The sequence below is a fragment of the Colobus angolensis genome, unplaced genomic scaffold (assembly GCF_000951035.1).
Source record: "Colobus angolensis palliatus isolate OR3802 unplaced genomic scaffold, Cang.pa_1.0 Scaffold646, whole genome shotgun sequence".
In the NCBI taxonomy this organism is placed as follows: domain Eukaryota; kingdom Metazoa; phylum Chordata; class Mammalia; order Primates; family Cercopithecidae; genus Colobus; species Colobus angolensis.
The window spans coordinates 565,054-574,207 of NW_012120110.1; the positions used below are offsets into that span (position 1 = coordinate 565,054).

Below are 9,154 nucleotides of genomic sequence, written 5' to 3' on the forward strand. Positions count from 1 at the left end.
ATATATCTGAAATATACATCTATGATAGATTACATATATTGCTGTATATTTATAGATGTATTTCATTAAGGATTTAACTCATTACTTCTTATTATATGCTACTCTTAGATGCTCAAGATATGTTATCAAATGAAAGAAATAAGATACATAAAAATAGGAGATATACACAGAAGGAGACTGCAATCATTTAATTATCATTTAAATAGTTGTTTATAATTAAATTATTGGTGGTTATTAATTTATGATGTTATCTAAATTTTTATAAATGTTTTAAAACATGGATATTTTTTCTTTTTATAAGCATAGTTTTCTTTACAATAGCTGAACAAATTTTTGTCCTCGCGAAGCTCATACAACAATTTTTCACAGACCAAATTGATAAGTAACTTTACTATATGTCATAATGCCAGTATTCCAAAAAGTCACAAAGATCTATCAAGGTTCACAAGAATAGGTTACTGCTAAAAAGTTGTTTAATCAAACTTTAAAGAAAAAACATATACATATATATAATTAAATGAATTTTCTGATAAATTTTGTAAAGAAATGAGAAAAAAGTATTTTATGTGATGAAAACAATTATCCCAAAATTGTTAGGAAAATTCATGACTTTGAGTATTAGGTTATTTCCAGTGTGATAATAGGAATAATATCCAGCCTCCTTTAAAAGTCTCATGTGCAGCCTTAATCCTTTGTCAGTCACCTTATTTTATCCAAAATATGAGATACAGTATGGTCTCTGTTCTGGTTGGAAAGAATTCACTTTGTGGGTATTTAAGGACCAGGAAACATGCCTCCTTCCTTGGTCTTTGAGTTGTTTGATCAAAAGCTGCTCCCACGTATTTCTTTATGCCCAATTATAACCACAATTCCTATCTTAACTCTATACTCACTAGGTAACAACTGTGAATTCTGATACCTCTTATGATTTATTTTAACTGAGTTTCTGCTTAACTGGAAACTCAATATTCTGTGACTAATGCCACTGCATTAGTCCATTTTCATGCTGCTGATAAAGACATACCCGAGACTGGGAAGACAAAGAGGTTTAATTGGACTTACAGTTCCACATGACTGGGGAGGCCTCAGAATCATGGCTGGAGGCAAAAGGCACTTCTTACGTGGTGGTAGCAAGAGAAAATGAGGAAGATGCAAAAGTGGAAACCTGTGATAAAACCATCAGACCTCATGAGACTTATTTACTACCACAAGGACAGTATGGGGGAAACTGCCCCCATGATTCAAATGATCTCCCACCAAGTCCCTCCCACAACACATGGGAATTATGGGAATACAACTCAGGATGAGATTTGTGTAGGGACACAGAGCCAAACCATATCAGCCACAGACACCCCGCCCTATTTCTTCTTCCAACTCCCTCTCTGTTTTACACATACACACACAACCTCTGTATACATAATTTACTTCTAAATCTTTTGCCCACTGCCACTTTGTTTCTAAAAGCCAACCCAAAACCCAGAACCCCAGGCTTGATTGTGTTTTTCAGATACCTTAGCCTTTTCACTCCACCATCAAAATTTGCAGTTATTTATTTTTTTTTTAACAGCAGTTTTTTTTTTTTTTATTATACTTTAAGTTCTAGGGTACATGTGCATAACGTGCAGGTTTGTTACATATGTATACTTGTGCCATGTTGGTGTGCTGCACCCATCAACTCGTCAGCACCCATCAATTCATCATTTATATCAGGTATAACTCCCCAATCCAATCCCTCCCCTCTCCCCCCTCCCCATGATGTGTGATATTCCCCTTCCCGAGTCCAAGTGATCTCATTGTTCAGTTCCCACCTATGAGTGAGAACATGCGGTGTTTGGTTTTCTCTTCTTGTGATAGTTTGCTAAGAATGATGGTTTCCAGCTGCACCCATGTCCCTACAAAGGACGCAAACTCATCCTTTTTTATGGCTGCATAGTATTCCATGGTGTATATGTGCCACATTTTCTTAATCCAGTCTGTCACAGATGGACATTTGGGTTGATTCCAAGTCTTTGCTATTGTGAATAGTGCCGCAATAAACATACGTGTGCATGTGTCTTTGTAGTAGAATAATTTATAATCCTTTGGGTATATACCCAGTAGTGGGATGGCTGGGTCATATGGTACATCTAGTTCTAGATCCTTGAGGAATTGCCATACTGTCTTCCATAATGGTTGAACTAGTTTACAATCCCACCAACAGTGTAAAAGTGTTCCTATAAATATACAAGAAAAAAACAAACAACCCCATCAAAAAGTGGGCAAAGGATATGAACAGACATTTCTCAAAAGAAGACATTCATACAGCCAACAGACACATGAAAAAATGCTCATCATCACTGGCCATCAGAGAAATGCAAATCAAAACCACAATGAACCACACCAGTTAGAATGGCAATCATTAAAAAATCAGGAAATAACAGGTGTTGGAGAGGATGTGGAAAATTTGCAGTTATTAACCATGCTCTACCTTGGCTGGTACAGCCTGGTCTCTGGATAATGTTAACATTATCTCTTACTGGATATACACACACATTTTGAAAATATTTTGAGAATCTCATGATTCTTAAAAGCAGTGAGTCTTAGCCTTAATCCATTATTTAAAATATAATGGCCTTCTGAAGAGACCTTCAATGATTTTCTTGGCTTTTCCTGAAATTATGCTTTGGAAGACAGGAACAAATGCCAATTCCTTATTCTATACTTCTACAGATTTCTCTTTTTTTGCCATCTGTGTTTCAGAAATGTATGTTTTTCTCTGTTTTTTAAAAAAAACTTCTGAGAAATAAGGTGATTGTGAACTAATCCTAGAGAGCTGTTTCTATCAGTTTCTTTGTTCTTTAAGAAGGAGAAGTTGTTGATTAGTACACCCTAGTGTACAATTAAGTATAAAAGAATACTATGACTTCAAAGTGTCTGATCCTTCTCTGTGATTCTCTAAACATGTCTGTGCAGATGAACCACTTTTGCTATTAAAATTTTGGATCCTAAATCAAATTACAGCAGTTGAAGATTCAGAAACTCAGAGCAAATTAAGAAGTGGTTTTATTTAGTAAATAAAAATCACAATAAATATGCTTTTCATTTCTTATTCACTGTAACTGGGATTGAATGGTTTTTTAATCTCTTAATGGATATTAAAATCTTCTATATTTTTTACTGTTCTTACAGATATTAAAATCTTCTGTATTTTTTTCACTATTCATACGTATTGTTACTAGAATACTGTGCCTATAATAGTCTCCCAAAATAAAATTGCTCTAACAAATGCTTTTGAACATTAAATCATCTGTCCCTTTAACTATATTATTAAAATAGCCCTGGGCTACAATTCTACATAGCCAGTGACCTTATAACCATTCATTCATTCAAATATATGCAAATGTACATATGGGAAAATAATGACAAACAAAAAGCCAAGTAGATATGGTCCGGGCCTTCATGAAGCTTGTAGTCCGTTAATGAAAAAGCAAAAACTATGGTGAAATCAGCATGACCCAAATGCTAAGAAGGCTTAAAGAGGACCTTTCCCATGAGTTGCCTATACCAAAGAGAAATGAGAATTACTGGCTGGTAATGTTGGCATTTGAATCAGGATAGCAGGACATTCCACATTCCACAGATGAGCTTAAATAAAATACAAGTTATCTATCCTCTTTTACTCTTCAGTGTTTATGAGGAGCAAGAGAAGAATTACAAATGTGACAGGAGACATTTTTCTTATATGCTGTTGTTTAAGTCTTATAAAGTAGGGTTTTGTATTGTTTTCTTGTTTATGTTTTGGAGGTTTGTTGGTTGTTATAATGTTATTGCTCCATCAATTAGGTTAAAAAACATTATTATATCCTCCTGTATCAAGTCCCCCTCTTGTTACTCTGAATGATATGTCAAAACAGTACCCAGGTTCAAAAGGACTAATTTCATGGGTTCCTATAAATACTGGAGAGTTCTTTACTGGGAATAGATCATCTTGGTTTTTATCCAATATGACTATGGCTAGCATTTACATTTTTCTCATTAATCATCTCCTTGACAAGCTCTCAATAAAATTATTTTGACAAAGACTCACCGCTTACCTGACTGTGCTAATTCTTTCTTGATACCTCAGGCAGGCTACTTCTCATCCTGCCATACCTTAGCAGATATCTCTAATTCTAGCTTCTATCCCTCAATGATATGGCTTTGTTACTTTAACCTAAGCCCTAGGTTTAACACAAAGGACACATTGGTCCCGAAGATCACAAAGAAATTGAAGATCAGGCAAAAATTCAACAAAGGTTATGAAACGTTTATTTTGAGGTATAAGTATTTTACTGAAGACTGGGCAGAATTATTTTTATAAGCCATGTCTGAAATATCAAGGTGAATACCTGGACTACAAAGACTAAGGAAGAAAAAAAGAGCAAATAGATTTGAATACATTTTTGGAACCAGAAATCAAATCGGAGCCTGGACACACCCTTAACAATTTTGGGGCCTGGCAAGAGTACAAGAGTTCCACACTGAGCTAACAATTTGTCATATGAAACATATATATTGTTCTACCTTGAAAAAAGTTTAAAAGCATGGTTGAATTATGTCTTCATATGACTAAATTTTGGAAAATATTAAAAATAAATTTAATCATTAATGTATGCTTCTGGGCTTTCTGTTGATTAGTCAGTGATATTTGGATGAATAATAAAATATAGACATACTCATTTCTTAATTTATGAATATTCCTACCATATTATTTATTTTCCTGTCTTCTATGTTGTTAAATTAATATATTCATATAAGCCTTGTGCTATTGATAGTGTGCTACAAAAGATTAAAATATAAAACACAATCATTCTCAAAATGGACAAATTTGAACTTATGTTCATAAAATTAAATTAATAAACTATGTTAAAAGTTATTTTATATATGCTTTCAGAAGTTACTCTCTTCTATAATTTTAAAAATTATAAAATTAAAAGGACAAATACAAATATTAGTAAATATTAAAATTTTTGTTAAAAAATTAAACAAAGCTAAAATTTTTACAATTTTTTGACAATTTAAACAAATTTATGAACTAATATTATAAATATAAAATTACTTGCAATTGTACCCTTTAACACGCATCCAATTGCCAATGCAAAGAACTAGTATAATACAATGCTTGCCATATCTACATATACACAAATTTAAGAGGAATAAAAATTGTTAATATAGCAAAATTTTTCTCATCTGCATTGTGCAATGGTTACAAAACCATGTAGATTTGTTTGTGTTTCCAGAAACAAGATTTGAAGTACAAAGAGAAGCAAGAAAAGGAATATGTGACACTACTGAGAAATAATACTTCCTTAAGCAAGAATCTATTGGATTCACGCTATTTGAGGAAAAGGAAGTTAATTTATGTTTCCTGTTACATAATGCACTCAAATGTTTCTCACCCCCTGAAGCAGTGCCTGTCTTCAGTACACAAAACTCTTTGGCATTTGGACATATTTGAGCATAAGATAATATAGGTGGAAAAGTGTTTTCCTTGGAGCTAAATGTTAGCCACAAGAGATCTTGATTAAGGTTGTGCGTCTCAGTGTCAGATGCAAAGTGACAGAAGTTGCTATATAAATTTAACTATTTGTGTGTTTGTGATATGGGAACATCAAAAGCATGCAGCATGGGGCTGGTTTCTTTCTTACCCTGCTCTATTCATAGTGACTCTGTTAGCTAGAGTAGAATTAGGAGCTGATCCACAAGGGAAAACCCCAGAGAATATCTATTTCTGAAGTCAGCATGAATAGGGGTCTATAGAGGAGCTAATTTGAATGACTATCTAAAAATTGTACTAGTTTTCACTATCATCTCATTCTGTCCAACTCCACCACACAGTAATATGGTGAGAAGTGAGGTTATGAGAGTGGTGATTTTAATGACTATGGCAAAACTGGCCCAGTTTCCACCCTTATTCTATCCTTCCCTGTGTGCAGGGAGATAGGAAGACCATTTTCCTGCCTCCTGCCACATAATCAAAACACAAGCACGCAGTCACCAACATAGATATAGAGATATGCACCAAAATTGTAATGATTATCTCCATGGGTAGAGTTATGCTTTCATATATCGAGTTTGATATCTGAAGTAAAGCATTCCCCAGTTTGGCCTTTGGGGACCTCAGTCCTAATATTTTAAGTCTCCATATGTCATCTTAAAATAAAGCTTGTCATTCAAAATGTCTAGCTTCATCCTCAGAAACAAAGGACTTCCTCATCTGGCAAGCAGTTTATAAAAAAAAAAAAAAAAAAATCAGTTCTAACACATCAACAATAATCAATCAAATATTTCCTTTTGAAGTATAAAAGAAGCAACCATAATTTAACACATAAGATAGAAAACAGCAGAATAAAACAGTAAGTTTTGAAACAACAGAATATTGAGCCCAGAATAAATATAGTTTAGAAAAGATAAATTTTAAATAACATAATTAATATTCTCAGAGGAATATGAGAACATAATATATTGCTGATGAGAACATAAAATGGTACAGCCATTCTAGAAAACAGTTTGATCATTTCTAAAAATTTAAGCATTTGAGTATGATAAAATTCAGCTATTTTCCTCCCAGGTATTTATACCAGAGGGGAAAAAAATTTACACAAACACTGGTACATAAATGTTTATAACAGTAGCCGCAAATTAGAAACAGCTCAGATATCTTTCAATGAATGAATAGTTAAAAAAACCCGTAGCATATCTTATCTGTACCGTGGGATATTGCTCAGCAATAAAAACGAATGAACCAATGATATGCGCAACCACCTGTATGAATCTCCAGAAAACTATGCAGAGTAAACAAACCAAATGCATGCTGTATAATTCCACTTGTATGAAATGCTTAAAATCATAAAATTGTAGACATGGAGAACAGATTAATGGTTACTAGGGGTTAGGGAAAAAGTGGAGTGGGAGGAAAGTGAGTATGACTCAACAGGGATAACATGAGGGATCTCTGTGGTGAAGGAAATGTTCTACATCTTGACTGTATTAATTTCAACATCTCAGTGATAATTTACATTATAGTTTTGTAAGATTTTATCACTGGCATAATTTGGTAAGAGGTGCATGGTATTTCTAATATTTCTTACAATTGCCATGGGAATCTACAATTATCTCAAAGTAAAAACCTTAATTAGAAAGTGAAATTGTGGCCAGGCATGGTGGCTTATGCCTGTAATCCCAGCACTTTGGAAGTCTCAGGAGGGCAGATCACTTGAGGTCATGAGTTTAAGACCAGCCTGGCCAACATGGTGAAACCCCATCTCTACTAAAAATATAAAAATTATCTGGGCCTGAGGGCCGGCACCTGTAATCTTAGCTACTCAAGAGGTTGAGGCAGGAGAACTGGTTGAACCCGGGAGGCGGAGGTTGCAGTGAGCTGAGATGGTGCCACTGTACTCCAGCCTGGGTGACAGAGTGAAACTCTGTCTCAAAAAAAAGAAAGAAAAGAAAATGAAATTGTTATTTAAAAGCACCAGACAATAAAGCATAATCGTCACACAAAAGTAAATCAATAGGATGGCTAGAAAATAACACTGAAGAAATACATATATTTACCTTGAGAGGAAAAAAGAGGAAAAACATGAAAGCAACAATAAGTAACATAGGGGTTCAATTCTATAGGCACAATGTTTATTAGGAATTAAAGAAGAGTGAAGAAAGAAAATGAAAAGACAAAATTATTGAATAATTAATATAAATAAATTTTCAGAACTTGAATAACCTTGTTAATTTTTAGATTGAAAGGAAAATATTTGGTCTTCAGAATTTAGTTTAAATCTGTCAATAAATTTTACAACTTTCTTTGTGGAGGTTTCCCAAATTTCTGGTTAAGTTCACTCCAAAATGAAATTATAGTTCTTGAATATGTTTTAATATACATCTTTATTTTTCTCAGTACAATATATTATTTAGGTATTACTAGTTGTATTGGAAAATTATTTCTAATATGATAGCAAATTTTTGTCATCAGATCAATCAAGTCATTGGAAAGCATTCTCAGTTTTGTATCAATCTTTTCAATATTTATATCTCTTCCTTTCATATCTTAATGCAATGGTTAGATCTTCTGGTAAAATAAAAGATTGTGTTATTTCCGATTTTAGATAAACTATTAATATTTATGATTAAGTATAATTTTTGTTCTAGGTTTATGGTTTTGATATATTTATCAAATTAATAATGTTTTCTTTCTTAATATGGTATGAATTTTAACATACATAAGGATGTATGTTTCCAATATTTTCTATTAGCTATTGAATTTATTTCATTTTATATCACGACTGTAATCACAGTAAAAATATATTTTGATTAAAATAGATTTCTTTCCCGCATGCAAAATATTGGGAAGATCTGCACATAACACTGATAGGAATTTTGAAAAGCATGGTAAATTTAGATTGTATTTAGAAATAGGTTAGAATATCCCTTTAGCTTAAAATTGAACATATCAAATAATAAAAAAAGGGAAGCAAGTTTACACATGTTTATTAATAGATCCAAAATATTTCAATTAAACTGGAAGTTCCAGTCATATTTAGGCATTCAGAACTGTTTGATACCAGATGATACGTTACATTCGAATCCATATTTCTTAATTTTTTTTTATTTTACGCATATAGCTTATTTGAGTGCAAAGCCTGTGGACAGACACCTAGGAAATATAGACTCCAAATGAATGAGGTCAGTGTTATAAGTTAGAGAGGTTAAAGTATTAGTTATACAGACAGAGACAGAAAAGTTTTAGCAGGATTATATTTTCCGTACAAGACCAGTTACGATGATTTGATTGGACCACTTGGTCTTCCTAATTATTTAGAAGTTGCAGCTGCATGCCAAGCAACTCAGTCTACATTGCCACATTCCTCTCAAGGCTCAGAATAATTTAAAGTTCCAACAACTTTAAATCTGAATTATTTAATTTCACATAACTGAGCCACATCCTCCTGTACACACTACTTTAATCATCTCTAGAATTACTTATAATACCTATTAAATGTAAATGTTGGGGGGGCGGAGCAAGATGGCCGAATAGGAACAGCTCCAGTCTCCAACTCCCAGCGCGAAGGGCACAGAAGACCGGTGATTTCTGCATTTTCAACTGAGGTACTGGGGTCATCTCACTAGTGAGTGC

At 33.4% G+C, this 9,154-nt stretch overlaps 1 pseudogene; it reads left to right on the top strand.

Moving 5' to 3' along the window:
- Positions 1-3,489: 3,489 nt before the first annotated feature.
- The window catches only part of LOC105527733, a 24,058-nt pseudogene continuing 18,393 nt past the window's right edge, over positions 3,490-9,154 (top strand).